The sequence below is a fragment of the Vanacampus margaritifer genome, chromosome 1 (assembly GCF_051991255.1).
Source record: "Vanacampus margaritifer isolate UIUO_Vmar chromosome 1, RoL_Vmar_1.0, whole genome shotgun sequence".
Lineage (NCBI taxonomy): Eukaryota > Metazoa > Chordata > Actinopteri > Syngnathiformes > Syngnathidae > Vanacampus > Vanacampus margaritifer.
Genome location: NC_135432.1, coordinates 58,693,303 through 58,717,598, shown reverse-complemented (window position 1 = coordinate 58,717,598; position 24,296 = coordinate 58,693,303). Strand labels below are relative to the sequence as shown.

Below are 24,296 nucleotides of genomic sequence, written 5' to 3'. Positions count from 1 at the left end.
GATTCCATTTCCGCTTTATTGCCAGTTGGCCTTCGTTCAAGAGTGATGGTCAAGCTAGAAAGAGGATATGAGCGGGAAAAAAGAGGATGCGGTGCGGCTGAGCGCCTGCTGACTAACACAACATGACACTTGGGGCCCTATTTTCGTGCCCAGCGCAAGTTTAGCGCAAAGCGCAGTCTAATTGTGTGCACGGATGAACAAAGTTTTCTTTCTTTTGGTATTTTGCTTGACTGGCGCAGATGGAATTAGGCGTTTTGCGACATGTGCGCTGTTGTGAGATGGAATGCAGCCGACCCCCGGCCAATTGAAGCGGCTCCCCTCAGTCCACTTAATAGAGCCCTTTAAGATACCTTTAAATCCCTGGGAAATTATTTTAAATTCCCACTATTTTGCAATCCTAATGTTCACAAAAAAATGGGAAACTTCAGACCCGAAGAACGTGCTTTTAGTGCTTGTTTGTAGATTTAACGAAAGGAAAGGAACTGAAAATTGTAAGGGGGCATTTATGGAAGAACTATTATCAGTAAATAATGCCTCTGTTTAAATGACGATATTCTGGCGTAGGCTTTTGCTGGGCATCTCTGAAGTTTGGGGCTAATTCAAACTAAAAATTTGGAGCCTTGGGAGAGGTAACCTACTGTGTGTGTTCTACTGAATGCCACTAACTCATTTGCTCCCAAAAGCGTATTAATCCGTTCTATTCTAAATCTTTTAAGTGTCCCAAAGACGTATTTATATATAAAAAATAAATAAATAATAATAATAATAATAATAATAATAATTGGGATGCTAGAGCATACAGAAGTCTTTGATGCAGCCTCTCAACTGCAGAGAATGTTTGAAGAAATGGTAGTTACAAAAACGGACAGCCTGTGCTAGCAGAGCAAAAGAGATCAACCAGGGCCATGTTGAAAAAAAAACTCATTTACCCACAGTTCTAAACAGATTTGTGAAAAGTGATGAAACTTAGCTGTATTCTAATGCCAATTGCTGCAAAACGGAAACAGATAGAAATATATTTATTTTTCCCTGATGAATGAAGAGACTCTAATCTTTCTTTTGGTAGGTCCATGTTTTTATAGCAAAAGAACACAATATTCTGTTGGCCTTGCAAAATCAGTCAAAATCCAGTAAAACAGCCGGGAGTGAAAGGGGTTGCTTCAGTGAAAATAGCTGGGAGTGAATGAGTTGAAGTTAGCTTGTTAGCAGGACTATTTAAAAAAAAAATAAAAATTTAAGGCGATGGAAGGCTGAAATAACAAATCCATTATGATTTTGGTGTAAATCTGGACAGAAGTGTATCCAACAATTTATCGGTACATATTGCATGAAGCCTTGGCTAAGGAGGAAAGCATTATTTTGGCTAATGGATTTGATTTTGCATCGGATCACATTGCAGGAACTACTGGATAATTGTGAGAAGGCGCGTTGTCATGGTAAAGCAGCCACAAGTTGTCTTGTCGGAGGTCTTCTTAATCTAAATCTCATAGATTTGAAAGATAACTTTTTGTGACACCAGTCCTGGAACTTTTCTGACACACCTCATGGGATTTGTCCATTCACCTCTACTGTACGTCAGGATTGTTGAGCCTTGGTGGAGGTCTGCTCTCTACTGAGAGTTGCGATGGCCTGGACCACTCGGAAAGAAGAGGAAGGGGTAAAGGAAGGAGTAAGAGGAGGGGGGCGTTTGAATTGGGGGTCCGGCCACGTTCAATGGCGGCTCCTTTGAGCGGAGAAGAGGAGAAGACGTCGGAAAAAAAAGGGCAGAAGAAAAGCCAGCCGCCCAGGCTTCATTACCATGTCAATCTGCAGAAAGAGAGCTGGAGTGGGAGAAGCGGGCCGGCCAGGGCCCAGCAGTGGGGCCGGATCCATATGGTGCTGCCGACTCGGGGATGAATAGTGAATGGATGGTGGAGCGGCTGGGCTGCTGGAATCTGCCTCCAAGCCTTTGTGAGCAGGATGACCAAAGACAAGAGGGAGCTCTGCAGATGGCTCGGGCTATAAATAGGTAGCTAGTCTATCTCGATGCTGTCACTCTTGCCCCCCCCCCCCCCCGAAAAAATACCCCCCTAACCCACCCTACCTCATGCGATGGCAGGCCCACGGACGTCAGCGTAACGTCTCGTCCACCGTGTCCTCTCGTTTTTGAAACGCGCCTTAAATGAGGGGCCTGTGCAGGAATGCGTGTGTGTATGTGTGTGTGTGTGTGTGCGCACTCTAGGGAGTTGCTAAGTTCCTCCAACACGAAAGCCCAAGAAGGCAGCGAGACTGAGCAGTTGTGTTTACAGTCCAAACTTGTCGCAGATGGACTTTAAAGTGAGTGATAAATCCGTGTCCAGATTGAGGGTCCTTTTGTCATTAAACTAAGCTTTAGCGCTGCTCTCCATCTGGCTGTGTGTGCGTGTGTGTGGGTGTGTACACTGGACATGATCCGCCAGCAGAAAGACGACGACGTCAAGCCCTCCTTTTTTTAAGCATAGCTAGTAAGCTAGCCTTCTGCTCCTTTTTTTTTTTTCTTGCTCCCCCTCACATCTTCTCTAGTTGGAGAGTCGCTCTGATACAAACAAACAAACAAACAAACAAAAATTCTTGCTATCAGATTTCAGAAATACTCAAATCTACTCAAAATTTTAATATAATAATAAAAATGGAAAACAATAGTAAGAGTAATAATACAGTATTGATGATAATACTATTTAACAACTGTTTTTATCCATCTCCGGGGCGGCCATTTTGTCACTAGCTGTCGACTGAAAATGACTCCACAGTTGCGCAGTGCTCCGGAAATGAGCAATCACGGCTCAGTTTCAGAAAATAGGTGAGCCGCGATTGGCTGTTACCTGGGCCCTTAGGAGATGTAAGTGAATGCATTCATTCCTTTAAAGCCAGTAAGTAAACATGACCATCTTATTGCATTATGGAGGTATGCGGGAAAGTGTCCGCTTCCGCTATTGGCGAGTCTGCAACAAGTCACTTGGAGTTCAAAGGTAAAAAAAATAAAATACTCCGAAAAACAGAACACCAGCATTGTTTTTCGGAATATTTTTTTTTCAGTTTTTTTGAAAATATTTTTTTCCCTGTTTTTCTGAGTAATTTTTCCTCCAGTTTTTCTCAATAATTTTTTCAGACTTTTTTTTCGGAATATTTTTTTGACAGAAAAAAAAAATCAATAAAACAATAAAATAAAAAACAGACAATTCAAAAAAATACTCAAAAAAACAAAGCTCCCCCCAAAAATTAGTCAGAAAAACAGGAGTTTTTTTCTTTTCTTCCTCAAGTGAATGCAATACGCTTCCGTACATTTGAATGGCCGTCAACGTGGATTTTCTTTATTCATGGGCTGTCACGATCCCTTTTGACTGTGGTCCCAATACTCTTTTGTAGTCACATCCAGTGCAGCGCACATGTTAGTTGTGTGCGAAAGGCCCAGACTCTGAGGTGCCTTATGCGTGAGCTCACACCACAGATAATTGTTAGTGATGCAGACCTGTGGTGTGTGTGTGTGTGTGTAAGTAGTCAGTCAGTGATAAACAGAGCGGGCCGAGTGGTCTGGATGACGAAGGTCTGGACCACACAGTAAAGACATCCATCAGGTTGTCTGTGTTTTGTTTTTATTGTGATCCGGTTGCCTGTTCATCTGAATTTTGGATTCTGCGCTTCCAACTATTTTATTTTGAAAATCAGGTGCATCCGCTTGTGCCGCTGTTCATACCACACATCTCGGTCACATGGTATGGTTGTAAAAAAAACAAACAGATGTCCTCAAAACTTCCCCATTCACCTTAAACATCCCAACTCCCTTCTACCACTTTGTGACTTATTACTTCGAAAGGCTCTTCCCAGCACATCATCTGTTGAAACTCCCACAGACGCTTTCTATATTTCAAATGAAGATGAAGTGCAACGAGTTATCGAGCCGAGCGCTCAGATAAGCTGCGGCGAGAGCGCAAGAAAATCTACGGTGTTTATCAAAACGTTTGTTTGTTGCTTCACTGTGTGGCAATCCATCACGCTGGCGTTGCGCTGTGTGTGTGTCACGCCATCCCCGCTGCTTGTTAAATGTTTTTATTTTTATGTCTTTTACTGCAATTGCGGCCGTGTTCGTCCTGGGGGGATGTGCTATCATCAGGCGCCTGGTCGCCAATCTGACACATGAAAATATCAACCACAAGGTCGCAAACTACATACATGTCAACCCATAAGGTTTGTCCGTATTTCTTACGGATTTTTAAGTGTTGCAAAAGCATACGGGCGTATTTGGAAATTAATACGGATTTAACTGTTTTCATGAAAATAATAATATTAGTATATATTGCTTACCCTTTTTAAATTTATTTAGTATTTACTGTCGGCTACGTGCTACACGTGTGCATAAGCTCGATTTAAACAACAACCAGTCACAAAATCTCGTCTATCGCGCGAGACTTCTAACAGTTTCCTGACATGCGCAGTTAAGAAATTTGTGTTAGCGCGAAAATTGCGAGTCGTTCGCAGTGGTTGAGAAAATGGGGGACAGGCCGGCCAAAAAAACAAGATACACCGGACGTTTTCGTTCGGAATGGACGGATTTATTTAAGGTAATTGGTCCGTCAAAACTTGGAGAAGAGTATGCATCATGTTCGCTTTGTTCACGGGACATTAAGTTTGCGGCATCTGGCATTTACGATGTCAAAGAACATTTGAAATCAAAGTTGCACGAGAGAAATGTGAAGCAACAAAAAAGTCAACCGTCCCTGTGATATTTAGAAATCAGTTTTTTCTTTGTGCAATAAAATGTCATTTGGAACAAGATACTGTCAATGTCTTCATATAAGAAAGAAAGTAAGGTAAGATTAATGTTATTGCATGAAACAGCTCTAGTATTGATAAAACTGACATAAGGATTTTTATGGGAAAATAAGGATTTTATGGGTTTGTAATACAGGTGGGACCAAATTAGGGTTGACATGTATGAAACTATCACTTTGGCCACCTGCTGTATCATTACACAAGCCTCGTTTTGTAACGCAAGCCCAACAGTGGACTTCGACTATCCGCTTTAACATATAACAATATTTAAGACACTTAAAAAAAAAAGAATAATAAAAATAATAAAAACAAAAGTAAAACAAAGCATTTTCAAAAAAAGTTAAATTGGTAAAAATTAACTATAATCAAAATTCTCAAACTATTATTTATAACCTTGTTGCAAAGAAATGAACAATTTCTAATTGTTATGGTTGTTTATTGACTATGGCAATAGGCAATATATCAGTCAACAGCTCTTGAAATCACACACACAATGTAAAATGCACAAAATTCAGCATTTTATATGTTAAATAAGTATTTGAACCTTAACACGAATTTTGTCTCCCACAGTTTGACTTTATCTGTTGGACAGTAGCAATTACTTTTACCACAATAATAACGGTTGGGGGCGTCAGGTGTTAAAACTCATTCAGGCGTCATCCTGCATCTCTTATAACTGTGATACATCAAAAGGCGAACAATTGTTAATTTTGGTTAGTTATGGGGGAGTTACTCTAGTTTTACACCAAACCAGGCAAAAATGATTTTTTTTAAATTAATTTAATTAATTAATAATTATGATTATTCAATAATAATAATAGTTAGTAATATTATTAAATATATAAATAATAACAATATTTTTATTATTATTTAATTTAATCAATTAATGAAATTCTTAATTTTAAAAATAGTTTTTTTGGGGCAGTTAGTCAACCACAAACACTTGTTTTTCTATTTCTCGACAGCTCCCTGGTTTTCATGTGGGTTACACCTCAAACTAGAACAAACCCAAATCTGAAAGCGAGCACAGGCCTTCGTGTTTTGTCCGTTTTCAGTGTAATAACAGTGTCAAAATGATCCGCTCTGAGACCGATTTTCAAATGTTTGCCGTTTCAGGCTCCAAATGTGCTCATGTAAACAGGGCAGATTGAGGGTGAAGTCGTCGCATCCCGCCTTTTTGACTCATTGACTCTTTTTTTGTTTTGTTTTTTTGGGTTGGAGCCCAAATGATGACCAATCCTGCAAAGTTCTCACACTCTTATCCCGTCCAGCAGTTTGCTATGATGACGATGTGCTATTTTTACAACCTTCTTCTATTATTATCTCCACTACTGTGGACTTTCACACAGAGCATAATCTGGCATGCCGCCTTTCCCACCGCTGACATAAGCGCTCAAAGAAGGCACCGCATAAAAAAAAAAAAAGGGAGGAAAAAAAATGACAGACAGCGAGACAGAAGTTGTTTTTGTCTCTTCCCCTATTTCCTCCCGCGCTTCCGCATATGGTCGCCCATTCTGCCCGTCTGTCTGTCTATCTGTCCGTGTGTCATTACAGTAAATCAGAGGGCTCTTCGGCTTTATCCCAGCCTCCTTCTGGCCGCGGGACGGCTTGAGCAGATGTTGGAGCCCAGGACAAAATGGATTTCCCCCTGCCGAGAGCAGCTTTTCTTGCCCTTCTTAATGGAGGCTCCTTGAAATGCTAATGCCACCACATTAGTGCAGCGGTGGTCCGGCATAGTGATGGTGGGAACGACAAGAAATCTTTTGTCACTGGAAATACACTTCACTTCATTAAGTACACCTGCACACGTCAACACAATACAAATCTACTTACAAAGACACTAATGCTTACTTTGGATCGACACCGTTAGAGACTAACAATTTGTTTATTATTTTGGTTGCACTTTGCAGTGGGTGACATTAAGAGCGGTTTCTAATATGAGGTGTTCTTAAAGGGGAAGTCAACCTTAAACATTGCTTGACAATAATATGTTGTATGTGACCTTACTAGTCTAAACATGACATTTTGATCAATATTACTTCTGTGGAATATGAGTTATGCACAAAAATCCAGCCCTTTTTATCCATCTCAGCGGGCGGCCATTTTGCCATTTGCTGTCGGCTGAAGATTTCATCAATGCTGCTCAGGGCTCAGGTAATGACCAATCACAGCTTACCTGTTTTCTCAAGTTGAGCTGTGATTGGTTGTTACTTGAGACCTGAGCAACTGTGATGTCATTTTCACTTGACAGTAAGTGGCAAAATGGCCGCCTTCTGATATTAATAAAAACTGCTGCAGTTTGCTGCTTAACTCATATTCCACTATAGAAATATTAACCAGAATACTGTATTTTGACTAGTGTCAATATATTTTGGGATGATTGACTTAAACAAAATTAAATACATTCGTTATTTAAAAACAAAATATTTATTTGAAGAAACTCCAACAATATATTCAAAGATGATATGCCTTTAAATTGTCATTGTTCTCAGGGTGACTACCTTTGATTGTTCTTCCATACAAAGTGGTCAACTTCATTTTAGATTTACATTCAGAAAACTTTATTGATCTCTAAAAGGGCAAGAAACATGAAAACAACAATAATCCACAGCGGGAGACATAACAATTAAGAAGCCCAAGGACGTGGGAGAATAAAGCTCTGCCCCTTTAAAGGGGAGGGGGGGGGGGCACATTATGAACCTGGAAAAATGTGTGTCAATGTCATTTGAAAAAAATTTGGATTATGTAAAACATTAAACTACAGTTAAACAGCTTAGTTTTTCACCGAACCAATTTTTTTTTGAAACAGCCAATATATTGCTGTTCAATCCAATTGTGCAGGTGGCCCTTGAGTGAGGTGGCATTATTGAGAGAATGCAAAAAAAAAAAAAAAGTTCAGTAAATGTTCAAAGTGAGGGGGTGTGATGTTGAGCCACAAAAAGAACAAGAACCAATTTGTACTTTGCATCAGGCATAAGGAGTCATTTTGATTCCACTGGAAGCGGGATTGATGATCAGCCAAAATACCGACTCACCGAAGCCCTGGGGTTCATTCGAACCCAGGTTAAGAACCATGAAGGTTGTAAATATTCACATTCACACTTTAAAAAAAAAAAAAAAAGTGCTACACAGAATAGAGTCTGCCTACAAGAAGCTTTTGACTTTCTTGTTCCTCCTTGCTCTCATCTCACACACACACATGCCCAGATTTATCGCTCTGGACACTCTTGTCAGCAGCTGGCCGACTGAGTCTCGTTTGAGCTGGTTGGTGTGCACCAGTGCTTGTGTACAAGCAACGCTTTGCGTGTGTGTGTGTGTGTGTGTGAGGGTCCCAGTAAAGCCTCCCTGCTACCGGGCAGGGCTCTGCAGTGGCGGCCAGGCCATGTGGCCACTTTAAAGCTCCTTTCTGAGAGGCCTGTGTGCTTGTTAAGGAGCTCCTCTACACTGACAGTTGGCTGTGGGAATCCCTCTGCCAGCTGTAGCCCGCACGCAGCCCTCCCTCCTCGCTCGCTCGCTCCCTTCATCCCTCATCGCTTCCTTCACCAGATACCTACGACTTCGCTCTCTCTATCTCCGGTCACACAATCTGCATAATCTATGTAGTGAAACATCATTGCGGACCTTCTGTCTGGCCTGGCACTGGTCCGGCTGCACATGTTTCCTGCTGTATACCTGCTCACATGGCTGGAAATGCACTTTGGCAAGCGCGGCGGAGCCACGTGTGGCAACGGTGGCTGTTTAGGTAAAAAAAAAAAAAAAAGGTTTCTTTACAAGAACAGGCTGCGAGTGCTTCTTTTCGACGGACTCGTTGGGAACTTTTCACGCCGGCGCGGTTATTTCTAATGCTGTGTGAGGTTGCGCGGTGGTCTGACTTTGGCTGACCTTTTGTGGAGAGCAGAGAGCAGGTGCACCTGTGTCCTGTTGCCTGGCTCATATACTCCCAAGGTGCCGCGGGGCACATCTGCCAGTGCGCTCACTTGTGCACACAATGAGGACATTTGCTTGTATTGTCATTCCTTCTATTTGCGGCGCGGGGCTCGGCCTTGCAGCTTTATGGATGAACTGTCGACGCTGTGATACTTGGACGCGGGTCCGCTCTTAGTAGGTCCTTGGAAAGTCGTTTTTGCAAGGAGGCTTTTTTTTTTTGTGTGTGTGCACATCACACAGTGGCTCTGGTTGAAATAAGTGGAAATGAGCATGTGCGATAGCTTTCAAAGACAATGTGGTAGAACTTTTGACAGTTTTCTAATTAAACAATTCCAAATTCAACACATTTTTGCCCAGTTAATATCTATAACAGTACAAATAACCACAGAGAGAGTACAAAAGCACAATTTGACAAGAAAACTGGATTGGCCATCTGGCATACGGGGCAATTGCCCGGTGGGTTGGCGCTTTTTAGGGCAGATGCAGTACTATTATTATCATTTCATTATCTTTACCATTTTACCCCAAGAGACAAGACCACAATTTAGTGGGAAAAGCCAATTAACTAATTTTCCCCAAAACGTATAAGAACGTTCTATTTTACATTTTGGCATGGTTTACCAACTACCAACCCAGATAGCATTTAGCATTAGCCAAAGTAATAACACAACCACCGGTCACCAGATTGACTAGCGATGTTTAAACTTTTTTTTTTTCGTCTGTCAGAGGATCCCCTGCTCCGTTCGAAGCAAAACCCGTGTCGTTGCACGGCCAACAAATGTAAGCGAGACAAGAGGTGCTACCTGGTATAACCTAGCATAATAGCGCTAAAGCTATCAAATAAATATACAGTACAATTACAATAAACTATTTTACATAAGTTTCACAAAAATATTGCGCCTTATAACACGGAGCGCTTTATGTATTGAAAATATTTGAAAATAGACCCATTCATTGATATTGCATCAAATAATACAATGCTCCCAAAAATATGGTAGCCATATTCTGAGGTGTAAGCAGTTACATGTCCACATTTTACAGTAACAGTGATCAATATATCATTTTTTCAATTGACTTATTCATCTCAATCTAAACTAAATAGGACGCTCCTCTTCTGGCCTCTCTCCCCTTCCTACTTTATTTATTTATTTATTTTTTTTGCTCTTCCCCTCCTGAGACGACCGTGCAAGCTGGCGTCCTTTCACTCCACAGATGTCTCTGTTCCTATAGGGGTCTCGCTGTGAGGAGATGTGTTGGCAATCCTGCGAAACACACTTAAAACACACACACACACCTTCACAGACGCCCGCTCGCCGCGACACCCAAACTCAAAGAGTGTGATGCTGCTGTGACGGTGCGTTCAAAACGTGGGAGAAGACGACTCCGAACATGTGTTTGCGAGTGTGCGCGCGTGTGCTCGACACATCCTCTGTGAGAACCTGGCGTGGTTTAGATCCGCCGCAGTTCTCAAGTTGGGTGTGACGAGGTTGTTGCCTTATACCTGATGACGGCATGATTAGCACCTGTTAAGTGTGTGCGTGTGATACACACGCTGTTGATTTACTTGGCAGTTGGAATGGGATAATAAGTTGCGCAAAGTTGTTTGTTAAGTCCGGCCACCATCGAGTGTGTCCAGGATGCCTGTTTGGGCAGGCGTGTTGCTGCTCTCTGATGTGTTCTCTTACTGTCTGAATGGTTGTGTGTCACTGTGTGTGCGTGTGTGTGTCCACAGCATGGCGGTCCATCTGTCTCCAGGAGAGCAGCTTCCTGCTTTCTCTCTTTCTTTCTCTCTCTCTCTCTCTCTCTCTCTCTCTTATCTCTGCCACCGCAGGAACACACAACCTGGTCTGACATCCGCTGACACGCACGCACACGCGCACACAAAAAAAGTCTACCTTCTGTCCGTCTATCTGTCTGTCTGTTTGTCCACACTCGTTTGTGTCTGCGTGTCCGTCTGCACGCATCTCCCCACAAAGCTGGTCAAAGCCAGTCATCTGCCTTCCTTCTGTCTCTCTGTCTGCCCGTCTATTTGTCTCGCATCCAAATGGTCACAAATGATAGTGAGTGTGTGTGTGTGTGTGTGTGTGTTTGCACGTGCCAATTTGAAAATCACAACTCAATAGAAAGCTCGGCCGTACGGGACCCAAATTGATTGCGACAAATTAGCTGCTGCAAAATGGCGGTCACACTGAGTCAAAGGTTTTCCACGCCTGTCCAGTTTTAAAAGTTAAGATAAAAGTCAATTTCATGTTCCAGTCTGGAACACAATATTCACCCTTTTCTAAAGTTTCCTCATATGAGAAATTACCATGATAACGTTTTTTATTTTATTTTTTAAATCTAATATTAGGGATGTTTGATACCACTTTTTTCCAAACCAGTACAGGTACTCAACTCTTGAGTAGTCACCGATACCAATACCAAGTACTGATACCTCTATTACTTTTGCTGCATAAAATGACTGATAATTGTAAATATTCATTTAAATACACCTATAGATCTCAATATAGTGTTTGTTTTCTCTTAAATTTGCATGAAATCAATGGCAATTCTATTCTTCTAATTTCTAGTTCCTGATCTTAAAATGGCCACAACAGGGCAGCCAATACTGGTATTGTCTGCCATCACAGTAACTTATAATTTTTTATATATATATATATATATATATATATATATATATATATATATATATATATATATATATATATATATATATATATATATATATATATATATATATTTAGACCATTTAAGTTGATATTGTTCTCTCTGTTCTATTAACCAGGAAGTAGCCTACTTACTATCTAGCAAATGGACACACAATCCTATATGAAGCTTTTTGAATTGTTTTCACTTTTAATAATGACGTTTTTGCTGTTTCGTTAGCCTTCTCGTTATATTGTGTGATTTACAGCACTGGGTAACATTTTAATCAAGGTAAAATGTTCTAGTGAATGTGGCTCAAGATAGAATTCAAAGAGGGTTCTTTCTTGCAGCCATGTTGGCTTTGCGCGAGCGAGCTAATCGATCGCTACCACCGGTCAGTTGCCTCGCCGATACTTGCTTGCCGGCGAGCAGCCACACCTAGCGTGTGCGCGCGTAGCTTTTGAATGTGTGGGTGTGTGTCCGAGGGGGGACATTGATTGCAGCTATTTCTGCTTTGCCACATGACAGATGCAGCCTGTTCGCAGCAGAAACGTCAATGCCCACACCTGCTTGGCTGCTCCATGTGAGCCGTCACGTGTTTGTTTGTCAGGAGCAGCAAGTCCAACATTTGGTATCATGTGAATTTAGCAAACCGCCACCTGTGTCTTCTTCTCATGACCCGATTCTAAAGCGTCATCTGGAATTCTGACTTTCCAATTTTTATAGCACTTGTGATCATTAGGGAGCGAAAAAAATATTTTTTTAGGGGTGTCAGGTGATTAAATTTTTAATCGTAATTAATCACATGACTTCAATAGTTAACTCGTGATTAATCGCAAATTTTACATTTGGTCCAAATGTACAATAAAATATATTTTTTTGAAGTCTTTATACTCTTTTTAACATAAAAGTGGGGGGAAATCATACACTTCAACTCATAGAAATATGACTGTGCATCTTTAGTAATTTCATAATAATTTATAAAAATTGAGTGTGATATTGATTTGTGTTGAGGTCATTTTTCTGCCACTAGATGGCATAATTGCATTTGTAAGACGACGTGACGGCTCAGTGCATTTTTCTTTTCATATTAAGAGCTATCTAATCTTTTACGTGAAGTAAATTATAAAAAAAACAACTTGACCCCATTCTCCACAAATATATGCATTATTATTTTAATTCATTAGTACTAATTTTTTACGTGTACAGGCTCGTGCGATAGAAAAATTAGTGGCATTAAAAAAAACTTAAAATTAACACACATTTTGAAACCCCTAATTTAGTTATCCATTTTTTTTTAATTTTTTTTTTTTACAGTTTTCTAAAAATATTAGGAACACGAAATGTTACAATAAACTAATTTCTAGAAAAAACTCCCAAACGTGCTGTCCACTAATGTGAATTAAAAAACAAAACCATAAACAGAAGGAACAAGAAAGAGATACATTTGCAAGGATGATTGTTTCAAATTAGGTAAAAAAAAATCATAACAAAGAAAAAAAGTTGTGTGAGCGTGCTCGACGCGCGCAGGTATGATTACAGGCGCTAATAAGTTATAAATGATAGTAATGGCCATCTGTTTGCCTATAGGGAGCTCCTAGCCAGCTCGGTTTTGGCACGGCGAGCCGCGCCTCCACAGACACTCCTTTGAGCGTCGGGCGTTTAGAACGCAGCCACCTCGTGCTTGGGCATTTGCTAAATTCAGACCTGACACTCTGACAGCAGATGCTCAAAAGCTCCACTTCAAGATGAGGATAAGTGGAGCTTTCTACCCCCCTCCTCACGAGCAGCATGGCGTACAAGGAGCAACTGTCAAATGGTACTTCCTCCTCCGTGGACGATTAATAGCAGCCAATTAAGACTGGTGGTAGAAAATCCAAACACACATTGGGGAATGCGTAGTGTAAATATGATTTAAAAGCGCACTGGAACTAGTGAATATGACAAACCTGGAGTTGTGATTGAGTGCTGGTGGACCGCTTTGTCCATGGTAACCGTGGCCTCCCCATCTGTGTGTGTACGTGTGTGTGTGTATGTGGAGGCTCTGGTCTTAGCCCTGTGGCAGGTGTCTCATCCCTGTGCAGTGTTTGCAGTCTGGCCCCTCTAAGCACTGGAGCCTGTCTCAGGCAGATTACATACACACGCACACACACACACGCCCGAGCAGATGGGTACCGACCTCATCACCCAACAAGCACACAAAGCACGGCCTGGCCAGATGAACGCGCTGGATGTGTATGGAAAGCCGTATGAGCGTTTATTCCATATCCTTGATATCCAGCTTAAGGTTTATGTCCTCAATAGTAAGACAATTCGGCGCGCGACTTACGGCTTATTATTACTACTCGTGCCACTTTTGACCTACTAGTGTACAATTAATATCTGATTCTGATATCAAGGACATCAAATAAAGGCTCAAACAGCTTTTACACAAAACTTTCTATCTATCTATCTATCTCTCTCTCTCTCTCTCTCTCTCTATATATATATATATATATATATATATATATATAAATAAATAAATATATATATATATATATATATATATATATATATATATAAATAAATAAATAAATATATTTATTTATATATTTATTTATATATATATATAAATATATATTTATTTATATATATATATTTATTTATATATATTTATATATATATAAAACCATTTGCATTTATCATCCCCGATGTACAAAAATCTTAGTGCTGTCAAATGATTATTTTTCAACTAATTAATCACTCAATTTATCATTTATCGCGATTAATTACATTTTTTTAAAACTTCTGCTTCTACTTTTTTCTTCAAAGCTAGTAACAGATAATTACGTTATTAAAATTGTTATAGAATTAATTATAAAATCCTCAAATAGAACGACGTATATTTATCATCAAAGACTATTCTGATCGCTTTCTTTGATCCTTGAATAGAATCGTCATCGCCGCTGCTATGTGAAAAACATTTGTGTCCATTTTTGTCATTTTTATTTTTATGCTTTCAGGATAAAACTGAATTGCAGACATCCCAAAAATAAAAAGTGTAAAAAATGAAGGGAAAAAATGGACATAAGTGTTTTTCACATAGCAGCGACCTTATGTAAAATTAAAATCTTTTTTTCTCATAGAAACAATTCTCAGGAACATTCTCGCTTACAGGTTTAGTTGCTCTGAGATGATACGCCAAAAAGTAACATGCTATTTGAACTTGGCTCTGCAAAGTGTGCAAATTGCGAATTTAGAATTCTCCAACAAGCATCAAACAAGTAAATCAGAAAGTAAAACTATGATAATTGTGATTTTGCACCACTGTCACAGCGTGCAGCAGCACCAGCAGCATAGTTAAAGACATTAGCGGGTAAACCCGCTAATCCCGCTGCCCACAGGTGAAGAGAAGTATCTCCCGCATGCGGGCCATTATCAAGGCCAAGGCTGCCCCCGGGATAATGTGCTCCTCTCCTCAGGTTGAGTCACATAAAAGGTGTGGGGGCCGCCTGAGACGCTACACTGCATAAGAGGCAATAAAATGCAACAGCATGCTAAATGTCAAAGAGCCTCAGGCTAACACCGCCTGGCTTTGCTGACACACGAAACACAAACTTGCTTTTAAATCTAATTGTAAGATGGATGCTTTTTTTTTTTTAAACGTAGGAGATCAAGCTAAGCATCTAATTGTTATTGAATTATTCCGTTTTTTCAAGTAAATGCATTTTTGTTTGTGCTCTGCCGTGTTGGGGAAACGCATCACAAGTGAGGCCTCGGCGTGACCTCGCTAGTGTGACCTCAGTGCTCATCTGCTGCTTGTTTTTTTTTCATCAGTTCCATTCATTTTCCATGTATTTTAAGACCTATAGCAATACACTAAATGCGTATGTGTGTTTGGCACAGCTGCTGTTCGATTTCCCCATGTGACCACGGGCTGCTGAGCCCACATGAAGAAGAGGAAGTGCCACCTTTAATGTTGATAGATGAGACTTTGTCTGTGTGTGTACACACACAATACATTAAAAAAAAAACAACAACAACATGAATAGATAAGGTAGTTGCATTCTATGGCGTGGATGTAACTTGAATTTTTACATACTGTAAGTCTGAACGTAAGTCTTCCACTTGCCTATTCGAATAGCAATAGCGCTTTGACGCTAACTGAGCAATATTATTTGCACTAATTGTCGCATTGTTTTGACACTCGCCTTGTGTTTGGTTGTTGACATTAGCGAGACAACACTTTCCCGGAGAGCTCGTCTTATTGGCCCAGTGGAAGGATGATGTCGTTGCTGGCAGGTTGCCATGGCGATGTCTGACTTCAGCCGTCGCGCGACTGATATTGCTGACATGCAGCAGCCTCCATTAAGACCCGGTGTTCATATTGTTTGAGGCTTCACGCCTGTCGTGTCACATCACTGTCACTTGTCGCCGTTTGGACTTGTGATTGGACATGGTTTGTTTGTTCTTACATTGTTCCACGTCGCTTACCTCTCTTGAGTTTGTGTTCCTGTGTGTGTGTGAATCCGTGTTCTTGTGTATTTTGAGTCAAATTAGCTTTCAGCGTCACCACTTGAGTGTGTCAAATGACTTTGAAAGACTATGTAATCTCTCAAGATTGGGACAAATTATTCTCTTCGTATTGTTTGAGGTGTGTGTTTGTGTGTGTGTGAACGTGCAAGCACTTAGCAGGTTTTTGCCGGTGCAACCTCTCAAGAATGAAGCATACTTGAGAAAACATGGAGAACCTTGTAATATGGAGTGGAATCTATATACATTCCAACACTCCATTTAGTTCCATTTTTCTTCTCTTATTGTTATTATTGTTCTCATTTTAGCCATTTTGTATTAGTAGCTTGTAGCTACGTGTACCGTATTTGATACCATGTTGTTTTTTTTGTACCGGTAGCCTACTTTCGCAATTTGGCAATTAGAGAACATTTACCCAAAAAAGTGAGTGACTAATTGTACCTGCGTCAGGCTGTTTAGTCGTCACTCCTGTAAAATATGTATTTGTTTGTGGAAAGAATGAAAGCCAGACAAGTTAGCTGCTAGCAGAGTGGCTAATGGAGACAAAAGGCTAATCCACAATGGGATGTGATCATGTGACCAGATTTTCAACATTAAAAACCGAGACACTATTATTGTTCTCATTTTAGCCATTTTGTATTAGTAGCTGTTAGCTACGTGTACCGTATTTGATACCATGTTTTTTTTGTTTTTGTACCGTTAGCCTACTTGCGTACTTTGGCAATTAGAGAATATTTACCCAAAAAAGTGAGTGACTAATTGTACTTGGTTCAGGCTGTTTAGTCGTCACTGCTGTAAAATATGTATTTGTTTGTGGAAAGAATGAAAGCCAGACAAGTTAGCTGCTAGCAGAGTGGCTAATGGAGACAAAAGGCTAATTCACAATGGGATGTGATCATGTGACCAGATTTTCAACATTAAAATCCGAGACACTATTATTGTTCTCATTTTAGCCATTTTGTATTAGTAGCTGTTAGCTACGTGTACCGTATTTGATACCATGTTTTTTTTGTTTTTGTACCGTTAGCCTACTTGCGTACTTTGGCAATTAGAGAATATTTACCCAAAAAAGTGAGTGACTAATTGTACCTAGTTCAGGCTGTTTAGTCGTCACTCCTGTAAAATATGTATTTGTTTGTGGAAAGAATGAAAGCCAGACAAGTTAGCTGCTAGCAGAGTGGCTAATGGAGACAAAAGGCTAATCCACAATGGGATGTGATCATGTGACCCGTTTTTCAACATTAAAAACCGAGACACTATTATTGTTCTCATTTTAGCCATTTTGTATTAGTAGCTGTTAGCTACGTGTACCGTATTTGATACCATGTTTTATTTGTTTTTGTACCGTTAGCCTACTTGCGTACTTTGGCAATTAGAGAATATTTACCCAAAAAAGTGAGTGACTAATTGTACCTGGTTCAGGCTGTTTAGTCGTCACTCCTGTAAAATATGTATTTGTTTGTGGAAAGAATGAAAGCCAGACAAGTTAGCTGCTAGCAGAGTGGCTAATGGAGACAAAAGGCTAATCCACAATGGGATGTGATCATGTGACCCGTTTTTCAACATTAAAAACCGAGACACTATTATTGTTCTCATTTTAGCCATTTTGTATTAGTAGCTGTTAGCTACGTGTACCGTATTTAATACCATGTTTTTTTTGTTTTTGTACCGTTAGCCTACTTGGGCACTTTGGCAATTAGAGAATATTTACCCAAAAAAGTGAGTGACTAATTGTACCTGCGTCAGGCTGTTTAGTCGTCACTCCTGTAAAATATGTATTTGTTTGTGGAAAGAATGAAAGCCAGACAAGTTAGCTGCTAGCACTTGAGCAGAGTGGCTAATGGAGACAAAAGGCTAATCAACAATGGGATGTGATCACATGACCAGATTTTCAACATTAAAAACCGAGACACTACAATTGAGCTGAAAATCAAATAAACAATAAATTCTCACCAGGAGCTATTTAGTCAATCTGGTTGTGTAATGACTTTAGCTAATGCTAAATGCTATCTTGGTTGACAGTTCAACAGCTGTACATAATAAGTCCATGCATTCACCATTATCCAACTTTTTTTTACTTGGTCCTGGCAGCTACTGGAAGCTGGCTGTGTTGTTTACATCACGCCGATCTCGCATTGTAACATTGGAAATATGCCGCCAGAAAGGCTCAGCTTGCATTTAGTCTGACCGCCGAATGCGACATTAGGCTAGTAGGACTACATTTCCTTTGATTCTTAGGCAGGACTTGGGTAAAAATGACACAAAACAACAGACTGTCTCAGTTAAACCGAGACGTCTTGGCATTCTGATTTTAAAATTGTTCAGTCCTATTTATTCCTTCATCCTTTTTGAACCACATGAACTTTACAGAAATACTTGAGGATTTTTTTTTTCCACTGAATTGATTTGTCTGCAATCTGTCAATGCCGTTTGCGGCGAGGCCTTGCAAGCATTGAAATAATCATTTCAAGAGCGTCTTCAAGAGTTGTTTTTCCAAAGTGTGCAAATGATTTCTCCATCCATTCCCGTTAAATATTCCCACACTGTCCATTTCTTCCACGTTTTGCTCGTTCCTCCGCTCTCAAATACTTTCTCACCATTTCCACTGTTATTGCTGCTTCGCTCTCGCTCACTCCTGCGATATATTTAACCCATCCCCCTGGGGAGAACAGAAGCCCGCCTCAATCTGGAACCAATTGTTTTGTTCGGTTCAGGAGTCCAGAACCGGGCCCTGACAAGGGGCTGCCTGTGAGGACTGCTGTGTTATTTGTTTTTGCTGTTATCAAAGTATGCCTTGTGAAACGTTGCTGCCGTTGGGGGAGGCGTCATCATTTCTGTCACAGACGCATGGACTGAACCACTTGAAAGGAGCGTAGACCTCCACCAAGGACCCAATAATTATCACTTGAAGGTTTTTCCACCGTATCCAAAATGAAACTGGATTCAACTTGGATCCTACATCAGCAGAAAAAAAACGTCTCATTTAATAGAAATAAGTGTGTACCTTGAATTGTCATTGTCTTGGTTGCACTTCAAAATGCCTCTTTATTGAACTGTCAGCGAGTCAAAGCGGCTCCAAATTCAAATTGCACCTCCTTTGCCATGCCAAACAATCATAATTTGGATCAGCATTAAATTGTTTATACACCTTATTGTGTCCTAACAATAATTTGTTTTTCACTTAGGATCTCTGATACTTAATCTCTCAATGTCAACATAAGTGATGAAAATAAAGTCCTGCATCTGCACCTTTTTATGGACCTGGACCAAAATGTAATGGGTTCTTTCTTGGCTTGTACCATGCACCCCACTAATATTTATTGTGATTACCTTTTTTTTTTTTTTTTTTTTTAAACAATTCTGCTTGCAAGCAAACTCGTTAGTTAGAGAGCAGACCTTTGCCACCAAAATTTTGCAACATTGTCCCTTGCTGAATGCACTTAAATTATGTCTTCTGTAGCGGACGACATGCTAAAGAAAGCCAAAGACGTGTTTATGTCAACACATTTCTTGGCTTACGACTACGAGCTACTACAGTACAAACATGATTCTCTCATTTGCCATTTGGAGTTGATTGAAATGGGATTATTTTTTCAAGATTTTGAGAGATTTGGTCCCCACTTGAGTTTAGTTAAAGTGTTTGCAACAGGGTTATAATCATTTTGGAATTTTCATTACAGTAAGTTTTTGTTTTGTGTTGAGTTTCACTTTATAATTTTTAAGATATTAATTTCAAAAAAAAGTTTTTTCAAAAATTCTTCAGGTTATTATTATTTTTTTTAAAGAATTACTTAGTATTCATTTTTGTTTTAAAAATATTGTGTATTTATAAAAACAAGGCCCTTGTATTACAAATGTAAATTAATTGCAAAGGACATTATTGAAGGATTTTTTTGTGTGCTAAACGTACAATGAAGTTTGTTAGTTTTTTAAAAAATTATTTTTGTTTTTATTTTCTTTCGTTAAACAAAATCGTTTTTCCAATTTTTGTTTTGGTTAATTAGTTTTTTCGTTAACTAAAATAACCTTAATTCACACTTGACCAAACAAACCAAACCAAGAAGGATCTTGTATATTTATTGCAACAGAAGTAATTGTTTGCTGTCATTTATTTTGTGTTGACCTTTTTTGTTGTTGTTGTTGTGTGTGTTGATTAGGGGCGGATATCACACATTTTTCTTCTTTCTGTCCCCTTTCATTTCTTTTTCTTTTAAAGAATGAAATACATTTTTTTAATTGAATTGAAGTGGAAGAAACAATGCTGGGTCTTCACTCGCTAACTGTTTGGCTTTACTGGTTCAAATCTATCCATTTTAACCTAATCCCACTCAGAAACTCGCAAGTTAAAATACCATGGCGGAGGTTTTGAAAAACAAGTCGGCGTTGTCAAGCATTGTCACGCTCCACTTACGTTACAAGCACTGTGATGTGTTGGGCCATCTCACTGGCGCCTTGACCTCTCACGCGTCTCGCTGTGCTGTCACATGCACAGACAGGAGACCGAAGAGCTCAGGTCGGGATCTGGACTCGCTCTTAAACCCATTAAGGCCACCTGGGTGAGTAGCCATGCACGGCTCCAAAGATGGCCAGGAGGTGTGTGTATGTGTGCGCGGTGCCCTCGACATGGCCAGGAGGAGCAGGCTGTTGAACAAGATTAGCAAGCTCTCACATGTTGCATAATGCGCACGGCCACTCGTCAAACCTCATTTGTGGCCTTTTTGTATGTGTGGAGGAACTCACTGAAAATAATAATAATAAGTTTTCCTTTTAATCTCGTTGTAGAAGTGCTAAATGAGAGGAAAGGTATGCATACCTGCCTCTTAGGTCTAACCCAAGCCTTCACAAATGTCATTATCCAGACCAGCCTGGAGGTGATTAGGGAGTGTGCCGCTTATACGTCGGCCCGGCTGCATCCATTTAGGCCAACTGCTGCCTGTGTGTTTGTGCATATGGGCCCGGGCTTTCTGGGGGCTGTGATCCGTTGGGTCTTATAACACCAAATCAAACACGGGGGGTGATTGCAGAATGCCATCGCTGCATCCTTGTGTGTGTTTGTGAGTGACTGTGTGTGTGTGTGTGGGGTGTTAAGTAATAAACGAGGTCTCCATGGTGACAGCAGATGCAGCTGCAGCTAGGAATGAAGTTGAGTGTCAGCAGTTAAGGGCCAACTGTGTGCGTATGTATGTATGTATGTGTGTTGTGCGTGTGTGTGTGTGTGTGGGGGGGGGGGGGGGGCAGCAGTAGGGGCCCAGAGAGAGTCATAAACACCAGCAGGCCATGACTTCCACAAATAAACCTCTTAGGGTAAAAAAGGGAAGCTGAAGATTTCAGACACTGCAAAGAAAGTACAGTAATGCAAGGAAAGGACCTTAAATAAAAATATGACAAACAGTCATATGTCTAGAAAAAAAGACAGTAGTGCCGTGACTTACAAGTTTAACTCATTCACTGCCATTGACGGATATAGACCATTTGAACTGGCCCGGCAGTGAATGGGTTAATTACATGAACAAGCTTGTAACTGTATTTATGCAAAAATCGAATCAAATGAAATTCATTGAAATGCATGAATGTGTCCACAGCCCGCCCAAAACACCACCGTTTTGAAGTTTTAAAGGAGAGGTCAACCCCCCCCAAAAATCTTTACAATAATACAATATATTCTTTACACCCCTACTGCACTCTAAAAAGAGAATTGATGAACCAATTTAAGATTACTAATTGAATTGTTGACCAACTTAAAAAAAAAATGATTCAATTGGTAACACACGATTGAATTAAGTTAATGAAAGTGAAGATAGTAAGTTTAATTAATTATGAGTTCATAAACATAATATATTGACTTGAATTAAGTTAATCCAAAGTGAATATATTAAGTTTTTTTAAGTTGGTCAACAATTCAATTTGAAATCTTAAAAGGTTCAACAATTCTCTTTTTAGCGCGTAGTCGAAACACGCCATTCTGATTAATAATGTGTTTGTGGAATATGAACTAAGCAGCAATAGCCACCCGGGGGCGGCCATTTTGTCACTTGCTGTTGATTTAGGATGACATCACATTCGCTCCGAGCTCACGCCCAATCACGGTTCACCTATTTTCTGAATATGGTCATGTGATGTTTTCAAGATGAGCCGTGATTGGCCGTGACCTGAGCCCTGAAATATGGACTTTAAAAACAGCCATTTGATGTGGCGCAGACTGTTGAATGTGTTGATGTTTATGTAAAACTGTTGACATTCACTTGATAAAACGACAACTTTTTTTTTTCCCTTTTCACTGTGGCCCAAACACACGCGTTGTAGTTGGACCACTTTCGCCGCACCCTCCTTCCTCTTGTCTAGGCTATTTTCCAATATTATTTATGCAGTGACTCTCTTTAGTCCTCTCTAAGCTGGCTTTTTCATGGCTTTTCACTGAGGGGCTGAAAACATACAAATCCCCCCCCCAAAAAAAAGCCCTCCCAAAAAAAAAAAACATATGGAACACTCACTATACCTTAATCAGAGCAGTCCCAGTGCGTGTGCACACTAATATTAGAATAATCCCTGGTGATTATGGGAGTGGTTGTTAGGATGAATATGGCATCGGGGTTGGGTTGTGGCGGGCTGCGCTGAGAAACAGATGTCAGTTGACCCACATCTGCCGAGCATGCTGGGACATCGGAGTGTCAGGTCACGGCTCCGATCGCCTCCGGGACGCCGTACATCTGGGCGATGAAAGATCATTGGCTGGTTCTCTTGGTGCGGAGTCGCTTGGGACGTGACCCGCAGCCACGACTCTCGCCACCTGTCTCTCGGTCATGCAACTTTTGAATGTTGGGTGCCTATTTCCATTTTACATACTTAAAGGGGAAGTCAACCCCATTTTTTTGACAATAGTATGTTCCATGCAGCCCTTCTAGTGTAAATATGGCATTTTGGTTAATATTGCGTTAGTGGAATATGAGTTAAGCAGCAAAATCCAGACGTTTTTATCCATCTCAGGGGGCGGCCATTTTGCCGCTTGCTGTGGACTGAAGATGACATCAATGTTGCTCAGGTCTCAGGTAACAGCCAATCACAGCGCAGCTTCAGAAAACAGGTGAGCTGTGATTGGTCGTTGCCTGAGTTCTGAGCAATTGTGATGTCATTGTCAGTCGACAGCAAGTGGCAAAATGGCCGCCCCCTGAGATAGATAAAAACAGCTGGATTTTTCTTCATAACTCATATTCCACAAATGTAATATTAATCAGAATGACTAGTGAGGTCACATATACGTAACATACTATTGTCAAGAAATGTTTAAGGTTGATTTCCACTTAAACGTTCACAACCAATCACAGGGCAGCTTCAGAAAACAGGTGAGCTGTGATTGGTCGTTGCCTGAGTTCTGAGCAACTGTGATGTCATTGTCAGTCGACAGCAAGTGGCAAAATGGCCGCCCCCTGAGATGGATAAAAACGGCTGGATTTTGCTTCATAACTCATATTCCACAAATGTAATATTAATCAGAATGTCATGTTTAGACTAGTGATGTCACAAATAACATATTATTGTCAAAAAATATTTAAGGTTGACTTTATTATTCACAAACGCCGTACAATCTAATGACAAATTTACAAAAATCATAGGGCTCTATTACCGTGCTTAGCACAAAATAAGCGGTAAATAAAATTGATTTATGGCGCCATGGAATTGTGCTAGGTCAGGATGGTCAAGTTGTAACCTGAGGAAGTGGAGCCCAAAAACTCAGGTGCAAGGACATCCAAGAGTGTGTCTGAGCAAGTGAGCGGCATTCCAAATAATTGTGACCGCTCTTGCAGATCTTTCAAGCCGTGTACTGTTTCAATGACTTCAATCCGACGGTACCATGACATATTTTGCTTTGTGCTTTGGCATTGCTATCTTATTATCTGCTGGCTTCTTTATAGCTGGTTTTGGATTACCTGTTATTGCATGACATCATCGTGAAACACCGCAGACTGAAGAACAGAATAACTGTGAGTGAAAAGGATTTTCATTGCAGCGCCATCGGACCGGAGAACATTTTGCAAAGCCAAACATTGTGGCTTCTGACTTTAGTTGAATTTACTTAAACTGATGCGGTGGACCAACACCGAGAATAAGCGAGGACTAATTGAAAACAGCTTGCCGGAGTTTTAGCGAATCCTGACCATGAGCCTCGGCAACTATTGTGTCCTTACACGCTACTTCTCTGATTATTCCTCTGTGGTCCCAGGAGTGCTGCCAGCTTGCGGTCCAAGATAGCTGGTTGATGACTCACTCATGGGCCTTGCTGGCCCATCTAATGTCAAGTTCACTTGGTGCTGTTTGCCCCGCCACGGGATCATCAGGTGGATTGCTCACTCTCGGGGAAAATATATCATCTATTGATTTGCAAGCAAAAGCTACACACGAGCACAAGATTGGTGTTGATGTAACCA

General features: G+C 40.4%; 1 long non-coding RNA gene across 1 annotated transcript in view; it reads left to right on the top strand.

The window, feature by feature from the left end:
- The window catches only part of LOC144043599 (uncharacterized), a 41,481-nt gene that overhangs the window by 2,102 nt on the left and 15,083 nt on the right, over positions 1-24,296 (top strand). The window lies entirely within an intron of this gene.